Below are 18,848 nucleotides of genomic sequence, written 5' to 3'. Positions count from 1 at the left end.
GCTAAAATCGACACATGTACGTCTGAAAAAGCTCTGAATGCCTGTCAGTGCACTTATTAGGCATATTCGGTGCTCCTACTGTGACAGGTGAGGGCGGGTGCACACGTGTAAAATTAAGGAATACATACAGTCTCCCGCGACAATTGCCCCTTCCTACGCTTGTTACGCTTCACCGCGTTACATGACTATAATGAGGCGAAGCAGACTTTCGGGAAAGAGCATTATGCAATGCGCCGTGCTTTCCGAGCTTCGAAGACAAAATTATTGCTGTCAGCGGAGAAATGAAGAAACACGGCACCGAACGACAAGAAGCTTAACAGCGAACGTCGAAGCAGCTAGGCCTAGCGTTGCCGCAGTGGTGGCTACGGCTGCCAGCGGATCTGCGTGCGAGAGCACCGGTTCAAGGCGGCGAGGTAATCAAAATAGCAGCGGTGGTGGTTTTCATTAATGCCGTCGCGGACCTGCGATCACGCAAAACGTTTAGAAAATCGGACGGCGAAGAGTTCTTGCGTCTGAAATTTCAGACGTTATGATACATTCACTCTTTGGGGTACGTGGTGGTGCCGCGAAGCCGTCCGAGTTATCGGGAATCCGGAAAGTCGGTCGTTGACTGTACACTGGCAACTCCTCCAGCCGACGACGATTCGTTACGAGTCCTGTCTGTTTCTCGAGCCAGCATTACCGCGACTTTTGACCCTCTAAAAAAATTACAGCTAATTTTACCTGATAGAAGCACAAATTCCCTGAGTTTTCCCTGAGTTTTTCCAGACTACTCAAAATCCCTGAGAATTCCCGGTTTTCCCGGTTTTCCCGGTTGGTAGACACCCTGGCTTCGTGCGTGCTGTGTTTTCGCCGCTTAGTTTGCACTGAAGCGAGAAGCAGCACAAAGGTCAATTCTCTCACTCCTGCTGCTACACTTCCTCACTCCAGCGTTCGGACACCGAGTTTTCGCAGTCATTGAGTGAGATGCGTTCATGTTTGCTTGTGAGGGGCCAGTATCCCCCCATTTCTCCCTTCTCATTAGCTCTAGTATAAGCACTGTCCAAAGCTGTAGAAAGCCCTAAGTCGCCTAGGAACCGTCAAGGTTGTCTGTTGTGCGGCGAGGCTCATAGCTGCATTGTTCTGCACGGCTCGCTTAGCCACTCTTAATTTTTACCTGGGAGCGCAAGTTTCAGACGGCACAAGGCAGGCAGACAAGACAATGAGCGGACAAGACAATGACGATCAGCAACACCCGCAATCAACGGATCTCTTAGGCATGTAGGGCTCTCACGGCTGTACTTTTAGGAGATAAAATAGCCTCGCTGCCAGTGCGATTATCCAACCGAGCTATGTCGGAAGATCGGTTGCAATAGTCGAAAGTCATCACATCACATCACATCACTTTATTACCTTAAAGACCCCGGTTAGGGGGTATTACATAAGGGGTGGGTTTACAAATCAAGGTTACAGAGAGTGATCTTCATGAGAAACAAATGTAGTTAAGTTGTCCGCAAAAGTTGATGAACACGTGATGGCTGCAATGTTCCGGGAAGGCCATTCCAGTCCACTGCTGTGCGAAGAAAACATGAGGCAGCAAAAGTAGTGGTGCGAGCACGTGCGCGTGTGATTGAGTAAGGATGGGACGTACGGGGGGATATGCGCGCCGGTGGGATGATATACGGTGCTTGATTGAGCGGACTGTGAAATAATTTGTGGAACAAACAAAGACTGGCGATGCGGCGACACACAGAAAGATTAGCAAGATCAGTTTTACGTTTTAGGGATGATATGCTTATGTCGTACCTATGAATATGAAGAATGGATGAACCTAGTGGCGCGATTTTGTACAGATTCTAGTTCGTTTCTTAAGTATGCTTGATGCGGGCTCCAGATGGGTGCTGCATATTCTAGTTTCAATCTGATGAGTGATTTGTACGCGAGAAGTTTTATGCCTGATGGTGCGTGACGCAAATGACGCTTTAAAAAACCGAGGGATCTGTTCGCGGATGATATGATATTGCTGGTGTGTGCGTTCCATGAAAGGTCAGAGGATAACGTGACGCCTAGATATTTGTATGTTTGAACTTGTTCGACAGTGGAGTGGGAGATTAGGTATGAGAATGATAGGGGATTAAGTTTGCGATGAAAGGAAACAAGCTTGCATTTAGAAGGATTAAGCTTCATTAACCAAAGATCACACCACTGTTGTACAAGGTTAAGGTCATGCTGGAGTGTAGTTTGATCAGAAATCTTTGTAATTGTGCAATAGATGACACAGTCATCGGCAAATAAACGGATATGGGAGGATACATGTACAGGCAGGTCGTTAATATATATGAGGAATAGGAGGGGTGCGAGTACAGATCCTTGGGGGACGTCGGATATTACAGGGAGGGAGCTGGAGCGGCTACTTTTAATTGAAACAAACTGGGAGCGTTTGTTGAGAAATGCTACGATCCATGCGAAAACGTTAGGGTGCAAATTCAGCTGGGAGAGTTTTAGTATAAGGCGTTTGTGTGATACTGTGTCGAATGCTTTAGCGAAGTCAAGAAAGATTGCATCGGTCTGAAGGATGAGGTTGAGATTGGAGTGTAGATCATGAAGAAATATGGCAAGTTGGGTTTCACAAGATAAAGATTTACGGAATCCGTGCTGGGAAGGATGAAAAAAATTGTTAGTGTCAAGGAAGTGCATAATGTGAGAGTATATGATGTGTTCCATAATTTTGCATGGGACGCTTGTAAGAGAAATGGGGCGGTAATTTAGCGGGGATTGTTTGTTACCTGCCTTGTGGACTGGAATGACCTTGCCCTCTTTCCAGTCGTCTGGTAAGATTCCTGTTTCAAGTGAAAGTGAAAAGAGCATCGAAAAATACACTGCAATAATTTCTTTAGTATTTTTTAACAGTTTTGAGGTAATGTCGTCGACACCAGCCGATGATGAAAGCTTTAGTTTGTCAATGAGGGATGAAATGCCGGCGACAAAAATTTCAACAGGGGCCATCATTGGCAGTGTCGCAGTAGGTGGCGTAGGAAGAGGCAAGTCGGCTTCTTCAGTGAACACGGATGAAAACGCGATGTTAAAAGTGAAAGCACAAACAGCGTCGCTCATAATTTCGTCTTTATCGCTTGTAAGTGTGATGTCATGTGTTTGTTGCGGGTTAATGACTTCCCAAAATTTTCTAGGGTTAGTTTTTAGAATTTTAGCTTAGTCGTTATGATAAAATGTTTCTCGCGCTTTCCGAATTGCAGTGTAATAAGCGTCTTCCGCAGAATGGTACCTGTCCCATGCGCTCGGACTTCCATCACATTTCGCAGTACGAAAAAGGCGCTTTTTCTTATTTTCGAGTCTTTTTAAATTTTTACAGAACCATGGTTTATTTTTATTGGCAAGAAAGCTCGCTGTGGGGATGAATTTATTAGTCAGGTCAGTAATTTTCTCTTTAATCACTAGCCAATTGTCATTGAGGTAACGGGAACTGAAATTGGATTGGAAAACAGGCAGAAAATCTCGTAATTCATTATTGATTGCTTCATAGTTAGCCTTATCGTACAAGTGAATTGCTTTGCGGAAGACGGGACATGTTTGGAGGACGAAGTTAAACATAGTATGAATGACTTTGTGATCGCTTATTTCTCGTAAATATGCGATAGATTTTAAGCTTTCGGGGTTATTCGTTAGTACAAGGTCTAGAATGTTTGAGGATTCACAAGTGACGCGCGTCGGTTCTGTTACTTGTTGGATGAAGCCAAAGTTGAGACAAACATTGATAAATTCGCTTGCTTCGGTGTTTCCTGAAGTTGGTGAAGCCTGATTGAGCCAATTAATGCTAGGGAAGTTGAAATCTCCATAAAGGAGGATGTGTGCATTGGGATGTTTTTTAGTAAGCTGGGATAATATTCCATTAAGTTCGAGGGCGAAATCTGGATCAGTTCGAGGGGGCCTGTAGCATACCCCAAGTATTATTGCTTCGGGAGGGGCACGACACATTACCCATAGCGATTCCAGTTGTGAAGATGTAACGATTAGAGAGCATGATAGTTCTTTGTTAGTGGCGATGAGTACGCCCCCGCCACGTGCATTTTTGCGGTCGTGGCGAAAAATGTTAAAGTTCGGCAAGTCAGCCAGTGCCTCCGTGCCTGAAATGTCGTCATTGAGCCATGTTTCTGTTAGTATCAGTATACTACTGCCGGTTGATTGTACTAGATTAGACAGGATCGGAAGAAAATTACGTATGTTAGTATAAAGTACAGAAAATGAAAGATTCGCTCTTGCGCATTTATGGTGCTGATGGCGTGGTTGCTGACGGCGACATGATCCCTACGATACGGCTTTGACAATTCCTGATGCAGTGTCAAAGATATATCGCTGGGCTCCAATATGCAATGTTTTGTAACGTAATGAAAATGGTACGGATTTGCTCCGAGCAAAGGCTATGAGCTGTTTTCAGGCGGTTCGAACTGGACGCGTGAAGTCTTCCCCAATGCTGAAATTTTTGCCTTTTAGTTTTGGACCGTTTGAGAGGATAGATTCTTTAGTTCTGAAGGATGAAAGCTTCACTATGATGGGTCGTTTGCGGTTAGTGGTGTAATGCCCTAGTCGATGTGCTCGCTCTATATCTTTGGGGTCGACTATAACACCAAAGCGTTCAAGACAGTGGCTTACGATTATTTGCTCCGATTGAACGTATGTTTCCTTCGGCTTAGTGTCAGGAAAACCGTAGAATATTAAATTGTTGCGCCGGGAACGGTTCTCGAGGTCGTCAAGGCGCTCTTCAATATCGCACATACGATGGGTTAGTTGACCGGTCTTAGTGCTAATGGCGTCAACTTCTGTTCGGAGAGCTAAAAGATTTTTGCAGAGATTTTCTAAGTCTGTGAGGCGGGTGCTTAGATTAGCAATAGTGCAGTTTGTGCTCGTTAGCTGGGTTTTGAGGCTCTGCATCTCAGATATTAGTGTGGCCTGGCCAGTAGCCAATTTTTTTAGTTCGTCGAGGACGGCTTTTTCAGGACCGGGGTTTGTCTCTATGTCCCCTGATAGCAGTAGCAAGGCGCGTATGACTTCAATACATTCAGAAATAAGTAAAATGCAGCACTGTGGGCTTGGCAGCTGCACCAAAAAGTAATCACTTGATTTTTTAGAAGAAGCTTGATACCAACTACTAACCTGCATGATCAGGATGAACTGGTTAGCGGTCTGTGTGGTGGCACAGCCGCGAAGCCCACAGTGCGCGGTGGACGGTGGTTGCAGCTTTATAGGTTGCGCATATGATGATGTCGACGGCGATACGGTAGCTGGATTAGATTCGATGATCCACAGCGGGGCTGGAGGCGCTGTCAAACGTCCTGAAGCATGAGCGACAGGGAGGAGGCAGACGCTGGGTTCGCTTCCGTTGGCAGCAGGCACGAAGTGTCCAGAAGTGGCAGAAGAGGCTGCCAAGAAGGCAGACACGAGCAGGTCGACGATGATGCGGGCGAAAACCTGCATGATCAGGATGAACTGGTTAGCGGTCTGTGTGGTGGCACAGCCGCGAAGCCCACAGTGCGCGGTGGACGGTGGTTGCAGCTTTATAGGTTGCGCATATGATGATGTCGACGGCAATACGGTAGCTGGATTAGATTCGATGATCCACAGCGGGGCTGGAGGCGCTGTCAAACGTCCTGAAGCATGAGCGACAGGGAGGAGGCAGACGCTGGGTTCGCTTCCATTGGCAGCAGGCACGAAGTTCCCAGAAGTGGCAGAAGAGGCTGCCAAGAAGGCAGACACGAGCAGGTCGACGATGATGCGGGCGAAAACCTGCATGATCAGGATGAACTGGTTAGCGGTCTGTGTGGTGGCACAGCCGCAAAGCCCACAGTCGAATACTCTCTCTTCCTCTCTCTTTTTTTTTTTTTTAAACGTCTAGCTGCGTGGTGGTGCTGAACGATGACTGACCATCGAGCAGCTGTGCTCGTCGGTGTTTATTGCAGTGCGGTGACCAATGCTGCCTGCCGAGCTTGGCAGGCCACCGAGCCTGGCGGCGAATGAACATTATGCCTGAGGGGGCATCACATGCTTGCTACACACCCTTACCCCCAGTTTGTTTGTTAAATAAAAGAAACAAACGTCCATGTTCAGAGCAGAAGGCTCTGCCACCGTCCCAGCCAAGTCGACAGTGCCTGCTACCCAGGCGAGTAACGGTCCGGTGGCCTCCGCCTTTGAGTACTCTGCCTGGGCACCGGTGTTGATGGGTCGGGTGTGGCAATGCCGGGTGCTGCCTGAGCCAGCCCCGCTCCATCCGGACGGTCTGTAGTGGTCGGCCTTGTGAGTGGTGCCGGGCTCGACACCGGTCCAACGGGTGCTGCACCACTGGCAATGGTTGCCGCCTCTGAAGGGGTGGTGCTCTGCTGGAAGCGACTGGTGCTGCCGCTAGTCCTCCTGCGGGCTGGAACTCAGAAGTGCCAGTCAAGGGTGCTGGCCAGGTCCCGAGACGAGGCCTAACATGGTTGGCGTGTCTGTGCCACATGGCCCCGTCTGGCATGCAGACGAGCAGCGATGAGGCGCTGGCAGGAGACACCACCTGTCAGGCAGACCAGGGTGGCCAGGACGGAAGTTCTTGGCGAAAACTGGAGCTCCCAACTCTGGCAAAGCCCCGGGACGGCACTCTTGGTCAGCAGCCAGCTTCTGCTTCAGCTGCTTCAAGAGCACTGTGGATCGGAGGTCCGAATGCAAGACGTCCAAGGGTGTCTTTACCATCTGACCCAGCAGGAGCTCACAGGGCGCACGGCCAGTGACATCGTGGGGCGTGGTCCAGTACTGAAACAGTATCCTGGAAATCTGCATCCGGAAATCCCCAGTATGGCTCTTCTTGAGCTTGTCTTTGATGGTTTGCACCACCCACTCAGCTGCACCATTTGAAGCAAGGTCCGGCGGATTCCGTTCTTCGTCAGCCAGGCCAGGTTCTCTGTGCCGGCGAAAGCAGGACCATTGCCAGACACGATGACGTCCGGCAACCCATGACGGCAAAGACCTTTCGCAACGCCGCAATGGTCGCGCCTGCTGATGGAGTGAGGTTACGTAGAACCTCCACCCACTTTGAAAAGGCTTCCACCACCCCAGGAAGTAATGCAACAAATTGTGAGAGGTGTGGGGTACCCACATGAAACAACAACGAAGCTCCGCAGTGGTCACACCTCGGACTGGACAACCTGACAGACGAAACAGGACCCAACATGGAGCTGCCCACATCAGCGCCTACAACCTCGACGGTTCTGCTGGCTCAGCTGCAGGATCCACGAACGTTCTGCAGCACCGACCAGCTCGACATGGAAGACTGGATCGCAACGTATGAACATGTAAGGGCCCACAACAAATGGGATCCGATGATTATGTTGGCTTACTTGGTCTTCTACCTACAAGGCACAGCGAAGGTGTGCTATGACAACCACGAGGAAAAGCTTAACGACTGGGACATGTGCAAACAGAAGCTGAGGGACTTGTTCGGGCGACCCGCCAGGCAGAAGAGCACTGCTGAGAAAGAACTAACGACCCGCGCCAAGCCGTCCACAGAATCATACATCTCTTACATCCAGGGCTTGCTGGCTCTGTGCCATAAGGCCGACAGCAATATGGCTGAGACCGACAAGGTTGGGCATATACTAAAGGGAATCGCTGACGATGCTTTAAACCTGCTCATGTGCAAAAATTGTGAAACAGTACAGGACATCATAAAAGAGTATCAATGCTTTGAGAAGGCCAAGAGCCACCACATTGCAATGGCGTTCCCACATCTGCCAAACACAACTGCGACATCCTCTTGTGAAGGGCAAGGAGTGCAGCGACCATCATCATCAGATGACCTGACGCTGATAGTGTGGCGAGAACTTGAAGCCATGTCTACTGCAGCCCTTTTTTTCCCACCTCAGTAAGCCAAACAACTTGCCTACAGCACCATTTTTGCAGGCAATAGTCCACGAAGAACTCGCTAATCTTGGAGTTCATTCTGTATGTGCTATTGCCACATCACAGCTGTCTCATGCCCCAGGTCCACTGACTGGTCCGCGGTATCCCAGACGCTACCTAAATCCAGCTGAGGGGTGAAGTGCTGATGATCGACCAATCTGTTTTGCCTGCCGGAACATTGGTCACATTGCTCGCCATTGTAACCACTGAAGGGGATCACGGTCACTGACCAAGTCTGATAAATAATCCGACGTTTCGTTGTCTTTGTTATTTCGTTTTCTTTGTTGTTGCCAAAGAGTATCTCTAATCATTAAATTGACGCCAGCTACGATAAACCAGACACCAGGGACTATGCCTGCGATTTATGCACGTTCGTTACATCACATGCTGGCTATATAAGTGACGATTTCCTGTCCAACTCAGTGAACAAGGAACCCATACGCAGTTCCGAAACATTGGATTATTCATCAGACTTGGTGAGTGACCGTGATCCCCTTCATTTCCATGCCTGACTAGACGAACTTTCGTCGAACCCTTCATTATTGTAACAACTGTAATGTCTCCTCTACTCTGCGACTGCCATTCACCAATTATTATAGCCCCGAACAGAAGGAGCGTCGTTACCAGCCTCCATTGGCACCACAATAGCCAAACAATGACGCTCGTACTCCTTGGAACAGTCCCTCATCGTCATTCCAACGTCACCAGTCCCGTTCGCCATCAGCTCGTCGACCATCGCCCCTTTTGCCACAGGCTCGTCACCCACCATACCCAATGCAGCCCTGTTGCCCTACTCTGGCAAACTAAGCGATGCAGCTCCTGGAGGTGACGCTGCATTGACGACTCGACTGAAAAACCCTCTCATCACTATGCCGACCAAACCGAACTTGATGCACGTTGTAGCCGATGGTGTCAGCAGCACTTATTCACACTGACACGCATATATCCGTGATGATATTCCAATTGCGCAGACGCCTGAACAGAGTTCTCACACCCATTGCATCACGCACCCTTCAAGTCACCGACGGAGGAACACCTACTGTGCTTGGTATGTGCACCGCTCGCACTGGAATCGCGAGTCGTCTAACGACTGTTTTGTTTGCCATTTTGTATCAATGTCTTTACGATGTTATACTCGGCTTAGAGTTTTTATTGTCACATTCAGCCTTCTTTGATAGCGCGTCTAGTGTCATTCAGCTTGGGCTACCCCATGGCAGCTATAGCCCACCAGTCACACAACCAAGGTTATGCTCTCCAGAGGACGTCCCCCTGTTGCCTCAAGCCACTACGTACGTCACTTTACTGTCGTTCCCATCTGTTCCTGACGGCGTCTATGTACTATGTCCCACCGCTGACATACTGCTTGAAAGAAATTTGGCCATTCCCCATACCGTGCTCACAGTTACAGGCAATCAGTCTTCGCTCCCTCTCCTTAATTTTAACTGCTCGACTCAAATTCTTCCCAGAGGTATGTCTTTGGGCGACACCTCGCTTGTGAATGATTGCGAGATATTGGCTCTTGACCCCGAAATTCCATCGCCCTCTACAGGAACCTTCAATTCGCCGACTATCACAGACGAACTTAGCAAGATGATTGCACCTGATATTCTTCCGGCAGACGCTCTGACCTCCACTGCCTCTTGGAAACTTAACGCAACATTTTTTACCTTGATGGCCGCCCTTTAGCCCAGACGTCGGTGGTCACCTATCATATTTACGCCAGAGACGCTAACCTGATACACTGCGGGCCGTACCATGTTTCATATGCTGAACGACAAGTGATACGCAAAGCCAACAAGATGTTGATTAAAGGCGTTATTGAGCCATCTTGCCGTCCGTGGGCATCGCCTGTTGTCCTAGTCAAGAAGAAGGATAACAGTTGGTGCTTTTGTGTGAATTGCAGACACCTTAACAAAACCACACGCAAGGATGGCTATCTCTTGTGCATATTGATGACACCTTGGACTGCTTGCATGAAGCCAAGCACTTTTCATCGATAAACCTCTGATCAGGCTATTGGCAAATTTCAGTAGGTGACATGGACCGTGAGAAAACTGCCTTCGTAACACCTGACAGCCTCTACCAATTCAAGGTTCTGCCATTTGGCCTATGAAATTCCCCGGCAATCTTCGAAAGAATGATGGCCTCCTTACTTTAGGTCTTTAAGTATGTCTGTGTTATCTAGACGGTGTCATAGTCTTTTCACCAACTTTCACGAGTTATATAACGCGTCTATCGGCTATTCGTATTGTTTTCCAATGCACCAGCCTGCAACTGAACTGATCCAAGTGCCACTTCGGACATAGTGAATTTACCATTCTTGGCCATCTTGTCAGGGCCACTGGCATTCAATCCGATCCGGACAACATTCGCGCTCTCCAGAACTTTACTGTTCCGTCTTCCACCGCAGACATAAGAAGCTTTGTTGGGCTATGCTGGTATTTGCGTCGTTTCATGAAGAAATTTTCTGAAACCACGCATCCACTCACTAATTTACTTAAGAAGGACATTGCTGTCACATGGGGCCTTGTTCAAACTGAAGCCTTCTCCACCCTCGTACGCTTGCTCACGGCTCCCCCATTGTTGGCTCATTATGATCCATCTGCCGCCGCTGAACTTCACACGGATGCCAGCGGCCATGGAATTGGGGCTGTACTTGTTCAATGGCAGCATATCGCAGAGTGCGTAATTGCATACGCCAGCTGTCCCCGGTCATCCGCCGAGAGGAATTCTTCAATTATGGAACGGTAGTGCCTGGCGCTAGTTTGAACAGTTGCAAAATTCCACCCCTGCTTGTACAGCCACACATTTTCCGTGGTTACCGATCCCCACACATTGCGCTGGCTCTCCTCACTTAAAGACCCCACTGGATGATAGGGTAGATGGGCACTACTGCTCCAAAAATATTCATTTGCTGTTTTATACAAGTCAGGCCGTTTGCACAAGGACGCGGACTGCCTCTCCCATCATCCTGAACAACACATGGCACGACATCCGCACTGAACAATGGCGTAATGACTGCTTATGTGTTCCCATCAATCGTCTTAATTTTGGACATTCAGGGCCCACACTGCACGAGTTCATGCTCCACGACGATGTTCTCTACAGTCGCAGCTGAAGCCCTCAAGGACCAGAATTTTTTCTCGTTGTACCGTGCCATCTTGAGACATCAGTTTTTGAACATGACGCCCCTATTGCAGGCCCCCTTGGCGTTCCGCGTACTTACGGCCGCATACAGTGCCACTTATACTGCCAGGCCTGTACCACTTTGTGCACCACTACGTTGCAGCCTGTGCGCTCTGTCAGTCCTACAAGAAACCCGCCGTGCTGCCCACTGGATGCCTTCACCCCATCAATATGCCCTCAGAACCATTCTTTTGCATCGGTCTCGATTTTCTCGGCCCTTTTCCTACGTCAAAATCTGACAATAAGTGGGTCATTGTCGCGACTGATTGCACGACCCGGTACGCAATCACGTGAGCTTTGTGCACAAGCTGTACAAATGAGGTGGCAGATTTCCTTCTACATGACGTCATCCTCCATCACGGCGCACCCCAGTAAGACCTCACAGATTGCAGCCGCACCTTCTTGTCCTGAGTAGTTATGAACTACTTCGCTCCTGTTCTGTCGAGCACAAACTTTCCACCGCCTACCACGAGCAGACAAACGGACTGATGGAGCAGCTCAATCGCACGTTGACAGAAATGCTGTCGATGTACGTTACTGATAACCACAGTGATTGGGACAGCATGTTACCCTTCGTGACCTTCGCCTATAATTCGTCCTGTCACGAGGCCGCTGGCTTTTTACCCTTTTACCTTCGGTTCAGCCGCCACCCTTCTTTCCCCTTTAACACACCGCTTCCTTCCCCGATGAACGCTCCCACTGAATATGCTCAAGACGTCTCCACCCGGGCTCATGCAGCACGCCAGATTGCCGGCTCCCAGCTCACTGAGTCTCAGGCCGCGCAGAAGATCCAGTATGACTGCCAACATCGGTATGTTCAATTTCCTCCTGGCTCCGTTGTCCTCCTATGGACACCACGTCACTGCGTCGGCTTGTCCAAGAAGCTGCTGCCGCGCTACACAAGGCCCGATATTGCGCCAGCTTGGTAATGTGAACTACAAGATCGGTCCACTGGACTTGCGTGTTCCCACGAATGTTGTGCATGTGTCCCGACTGAAGCCTGACTTTGCTGCAAATTCACCTCCCTTAAAGCTGGCGCCGAGACGGCTCCTTTACAGGAGCGGGTAATGTTACGGCGCAACCAAGAGTGGCGCCAGTCAGAAGGCGATTTGATGTGTAGAGGTGGAATCGGTCTCAACAACCATCTTGTTTATGCATCATTTCATTTCATTTCATTTTATTACCTTAAAAGCCCCATAGGGGCATTACATAAGGGGTGGGCATACATGTATTTATTATACATCATTTTTAAAATCACAGAGCATAAGTAAGAATAACAGAGCATAAGTTACAACACACATCGTTTCTCTTGTAAATATTGCAAATACATCTTTATATGTGACTTCTGCAACGAAACAATATATACAGGGTGTCCTAACTATCATGCACCAAGATTCAAAAATGTGGATATGCCACGTAGCTGGACAGAACCAAGGTAATGTTGTTTGCTGTCGCTTGGAGGTACTGAGATTATTTCTTGCATTCTGCCTAAAAACACAATTAGTCTTAATTTATTAATAATCTTCTCAATTACTTAATTAGATGAAAGCGTCAATGGAAAAATTGTAGAGCAACATGAAATACTCTCGATACAGCTTTCTGTTGCTCCATACATACTACGTAAAAGGGTTTTTCCAAGCGTGAAAGAAGTCCATGAATACATGCAAGCTGCATGGAGCGGCCAGCAGTGCAGCAATATATACCATATATATTCGAATCTAACACACACTCTTTTTTCCGATAAAATCGGCCCTAAAATCGCATCTGCGTTACAATCGAGTACAACCATAAGTCTGCATTACCATATCACCACTGGCATTTTAATATGGCCGCCTCGTACATGCTTCGAGCCTAGCTGCCGTAGTTCCTCCATGTGCTATAGTACGTGTGCTTAGGTTAGTCCACTGTCCGCCTTCCAGTTTTCTGCGTTTCCTCTATCAGCATAGAACTGCGGACTGCGAAGACCCATGCCGAGTTCAACACGATACTGCAATTAAAAGGAAAGCAATCATGCGTGCAGAGATGGTCGGAAATCAGGCCGCATCACGGGCATTCAGAGTTCCCAAAACTTGCGTGCCGGACTAGCACAAAGAGGAGCTGCGTTCTTCAGGCAGTTGCTGCATACAGCACGGCCCCCATCGTGAAAGCGATACACAACGGAGAAAAAGTCTACACATCTAGGCGCACCATGTTGTATACTCGTTGTTTAGTTCACGTTGAAACGAGAGGCTGCACAAAGGTCAATTCACTCGCTCATGCTAAAGCACTTTGTCACTCCAGCGTTTTGACAAAAGAGTTTCCGTGCTCACTGAGTGAGCACGGAAACGTGTTCATGTTTGCTTGTGTGCGCGTGACACCACGCTTGTCAATTTAGCCAGTAAGCGAATGTTTATTAGTTTAAACGGCCGATAAAACTACTATCCTTTCTTTTCGTATAGCTGTCTACTAATTTGCTATCACAATCGCTGCTTTGCTTTTTGGGCGAAACTGCAACTTTTCTTTAATTATCAAAACTTTAGTGCATTGAGAGTAATTTTTTGTTTTTACAAATGAGAGAAATTTGTATTTCTGCACGAAAGAATGAGGTGCACCGTCCTGTAAAGGACTTTTCTTCATCATCATCATCATCAGCCTAGTTATGCCCACTGCAGCGCAAAGGCCTCTCCCATACTTCTCCAACTACCCCGGTCTTGTAGTAATTGTGGCCACGTTGTCCCTGCAAACTCCTTAATCTCATCCGCCGACCTAATTTTCTGCCACCCCCTGCTACGCTTCCCTTCCCTTGGAATGCGGTCGGTAACCCTTAATGACCATCGGTTATCTTCCCTCCTCATTACATGTCCGGCCCATGCCCATTTCTTTTTCTTGATTTCAATTAGGATATCATTAACTCACGTTTGTTCCCTGACCCAATCTGCTCTTTTCTTATCCCTTAACGTTACTCCCATCATTCTTCTTTCCGTAGCTCATTACATTGTCCTCAATTTAAGTAGAACCCTTTTTGTAAGCCTCCAGGTTTCTGCCCCGTACGTGAGTACTGGTAAGACACAGCTGTTATACACTTTTCTCTTAAGGGATAATGGTTCATCATCTGAGAATGCCTGCCAAATGTACCCCAGCCCATTCTTATTCTCCTGATTATTTCAGTCTCATGATCTGGATCGGTGGTCACTGCCTGTCCTAAGTAGATGTATTCCCTTACCACTTCCAGTGCCTCGCTACCTATCGTAAACTGCTGTTCTGTTCCGAGACTGTTAAACATTACTTTAGTTTTCTGCAGATTAATTTTTAGACCCACCCTTTTGCTTTGCATCTCCAGGTCAGTGAGCATGCATTGCAGTTGGTCCCCTGAGTTACTAAGCAAGGCAATATCATCAGGGAATCGCAAGTTACTAAGTTAACTCTTGTCCCCAATTCTTCCCAATCCAGGTCTCTGCATACCTCCTGTGAACATGCTGTGAATAGCATTGGAGAGATCGTGTCTTCATGCCTGATGCCTTTCTTTACTAGGATTTAGTTGCTTTCTTTATGGAGGACTGCTGTGGCTGTGGAGGCGCTATAGATATCTTTCAGTATTTTTACATACGGCTCGCCTACACCGTGATTCCGTAATGCCTCCATGACTGCTGAGATTTCGACTGAATCACACGTTCAAAAGGACTTTGCTTAGGACACTTTCTGATGCGCCCTCATATATTATGGGGTTCAGATAGCCCCCCCCACCCCACCCCCTTACCGGAAAAATGACATCTCCAAGGATGCAGACCACATGGCTCTCATACCAACGAGTCCTTCAAAAAAGAAAAAAAAAACACTCGCGAAAAGGCTTAGCAAGTTCAAAAGTTCAAACATGCTGCAGCAACCATCACCTCGCTCAAGAAAGCACGCCGCTATAGTGCTAGCCATCAAAATCCCTACACTTTGGTTAAAAGGTTGTCTCAAACAAAGCAAAACTGTCAAAGCTATCGTCCGATGCCCCAAGAGGTAAACGTTAGGCAGCCAGATGCGGGGTCCTACCCATGCTCTTGAGACAAAGGAACAACAACACAGTAGTGCAACAATCACAAGGGCATTTAATGTACCTTTCACAGATTAACGCCTACTAGCCAAGTTGCCTATCCACAAAACATGCCAATGGGTGCGCGACAAATCGAAGAAGTCCAACTCACTGTGACTGGACAGCCAGCGAATATGCTCGCCCCATGGTGGACACCAACGCCTGGTCATTCGCATGTACGGTCACGCAAACGATCATACCTCTCGAGATAGTCTCACAGCAATATGGATCAGCACATGTGCAGTACGTCCGCGCCACTCAGCAACCCCGAGCCAAGAGGAAGAGCCTACTCCCTGTCGCTCAAATAACCCCGCCGTTGGCGTTAGCAGTGAACACTCATGCTATCTCTTGTACTACTCTGCAACCACACCGACCGCTGCCTAAAGCCATGCGGCGAAGCCTGATTACAGGAGACGGGAGCCATGCGGGGAAAACAACATCAGGGGACACGTGAGAGTCGCGCATTCCCACACCATCTATGACTGTGTCAATGACTACTTTTTCTGATATATATTAATGGCTTACCGAATAACACCTTCTCCCATGAGAATTTTTGCAGACGACTGTATAATTTACCTCGTGATTACTGATAACGACATAAAAATTTAAAATGACCTTGGCCTTATTAGCAATTGGTGTAGCACGTGGCTAAAGTGCTTTAGTCAAAATAAATGTTCTTCTCCTCTTCGTGTAGTTTCTCTCACTATACGCCCCCCCCTCAGAAGTTATAATCAATCTCAGAAGTTGTTTGCAGCACTGCCAAAAGTATGAGGTGTACCATGGCTAATATTCTTACACAGCCTGACTGATTGCACAGCATAACTGCCTTATGATTGGGGGGATTAGAGGGCTTTGTTTTTGCTTGATACACGATATTGCTGTAAAGCAATACGTGACATGTTAGGATTCTGCGCATGCACTTCGTATACCACGAATTACTGTGGTGGTGAGCAGACGGTGCAGTGCAGATGAACACATCTCAAGGCGCATTTGGCTTTCCTAGTGGCTAAAGAATCCTGCAGCTTCCACAGTACTGCAAACAACTAGTGAAATGAAGTATAGTAGCACCCTGCATTCCAGGTTTAGTGGCGAAGATGCAAGAAAATTTTCTTTCCTTTAAGTGGGCACCCGGGTCATTGGTACCAAAAATCGGCCCAGAATTCCAATTTTTAATTTCCACATTCCTGACACGTCTGCACCTACCTCGAAATTTCATTACGAAATACTACGTATTTCTTCTGTTATCGTGACCTAAAGTTGCGAGTCTGCAAGAATTGCCCTTTAAAGTGGGGACAAATCCCGCACGTAGCTCGATAACTATGTGCTCTGTTAGTGTCATTTGGTATCATTCGAAAGCTCACATTTCTGGCTTTCGTTATTCGTCGGTCAGCAACATTGCTGGCTCTGCGGTCACGAAACAAGAACAGCAAAAGAAATGTGCCACACATGCTATTATTGGCCAGTTTGAGCATGTGACCAAGAGAGTAAGTAGTGATTGGCTCCAAGGACCACGAGCACTCGAACGACAACAGCCGCCATTTTGTCTTACCCCTGTATTCAGAAATGCATCTTAACTTGAAGTGCACGCTTGACTTTATTTAAATGACGCCAGTCGTGAATGCACGACAGGCATCAATGAGCGTCTTGGGCACATTCACACGAGGCGTCATTTATATCAGGTCAAGCATGGGCTCCAAGTTAAGATCTATTTCTGAATACAGGGGTTAGTCTCGCGAGTGCGATGCTAGATATGCAGGAGGTCCGACTAAGTTTCATTCCGTGACTCATTACAGGCGGAAACATGCAAGATCAAGAAACTTTCGGAAGTGATTCTATTGTCGTGGTCAGCACAGGATACCCGGCAGCCCACCACTGAAGTGCCACTGACGAACGTCGACACCTCAGCTGCTCTGCCGGATCACACATCTCCACACACCTGTTCCACTCACATAAGAAATGACATGGCTGGCATAACTGAAGAGGAAGTAGATAAGACAAGAGCGCATGAGCAAGCTACGTTTGACAAGACCGCATCTATGCCTGCCACGGAGCAAAATATTCGGCACTTTGTGTAAGATCCGACCACCAATAGTGCAACAGCCTCGGTCACGAGCCCGCTGCTCCATATGTTGTTGTTGCAGCAGTGAACAATCTTCTTGGTGTTCTCATGAAATACTTGTGGTGGTTCTGCGAAACTACTGCAGAGCGATCGGGATTATGGTCTCGCAACAAAACTGACTGCAGTTTGCAAGATCTGCAGTGAAGTTGCTTGGGATATAGCTGGCTGCGAGAATTTAGGGCCCGGATACATGTAATCCTTTTGAAGTGAACATACTCGCAGCGCATGCTATGTTGTCAACCGGCAACGGCCAAATGGCCTTGAACTATACCTGGTGCCTACTGATGGCTTTTGGCACAGTTCTTTCAGACTTTCTTTCAATATATCAGCTGTAAAATGTGTTTTGTTTTCTCAAAACCACAATTTTGATGTGTATGCTGTACTGGAGGTGCATTACCTCTGCTGCTACTTGTGCTCTCACTGCAATTTTTTTTCCCCAGAAAGGCAAAGCTGCGCAGAGTGCAAATTTAGGAAATAACGTTGTTGCATTCACTAGAATATAAAAAAAAAATTTTCTGCTTTTAGCAGTAAGATGGATTTATCTCACTGAAGTTAGCAATGTTCTCATTTGATATAAAATTGGGTTAGAACACCATTCTTGCTAATTTGCACTCTTTTGTTAGTTCCACATCAATATCGTATGTCAATTTTTATTATGCCACATATATTACTTAAATCATATTGCACGACAAAAAAACGTCACGGACGTGAGAGAAGACGACGCACCAACACGTCCGTGTCCTTTTTTTTTTTGTTTTTGTCGCGCAATATCATTTAAGTAATGGATTTCCAACTTGCCCGGAATGCTGCTCTCATTAAGCCATATATAGTTTGGTAAATAGCTCACTTCCAAGCAAATTACGCTATAAAGCTGAACTTCTTCAATTTCTGGAAATTAACTTATTCTACAAAAAACTGGATGCATATTTAAAACTAGCACATTGAAATACATCAACTCAGCAAGTTTCACCAAAATCGATCAAGAATTTTAAATAAAGTTTTCAAGCAAAGGGTCCCCCCTTAAGTCTGTGCTCTGAAAAGTAACGGCATGCGAACATTCGCAAATTGTGAATATTATCCACGATTATATTTTTAATATTTGTATTCAACTTGAAAACTAGGTATTCAAAAATTTTCGAATATTCAATAGGGTACGAATATTCAAAACAAATCGAATATATTGCTGGCTGTGCGGCAACAAACAGGGTTCTTCGCATTCGTTTCTATCTAATCGAACAATATGTCTGATTTTGTGCTGAATGTTGTGATAATCTCATGGTACAGGCAAATTTCGCCTCTATAGCATGCTTAGCCACTGGATGGCTCAGCTTTGCAGAAAAGCCAGCCTTGCACAGGGCTCGGGTTCGAGGACAACAGCGAGGGTGCACTCTTGTGCAGCCCCAATCCTGAGCTTTACAGCTAATTCGCTGAGTGACAGCGGGCACAGGCCTCTTAGTTTCATAATCATCATCATCATCATCATCCTGTTTACGTCCACTGCAGGGCAAAGGCTTCTCCCATACCTCTCCAACTGCCCCGGTCAAGTACTAATTGTGGCCATGT

General features: G+C 47.2%; 1 protein-coding gene across 4 annotated transcripts in view; it reads right to left on the bottom strand.

The window, feature by feature from the left end:
- Positions 1–18,848, bottom strand: part of LOC135909917 (zinc finger protein ZXDC-like) — a 358,875-nt gene that overhangs the window by 211,604 nt on the left and 128,423 nt on the right. The gene's annotated exons all lie outside the window — the stretch shown is intronic.

The sequence above is a fragment of the Dermacentor albipictus genome, unplaced genomic scaffold (assembly GCF_038994185.2).
Source record: "Dermacentor albipictus isolate Rhodes 1998 colony unplaced genomic scaffold, USDA_Dalb.pri_finalv2 scaffold_31, whole genome shotgun sequence".
In the NCBI taxonomy this organism is placed as follows: domain Eukaryota; kingdom Metazoa; phylum Arthropoda; class Arachnida; order Ixodida; family Ixodidae; genus Dermacentor; species Dermacentor albipictus.
This window is presented reverse-complemented; position numbering and strand designations above follow the sequence as displayed.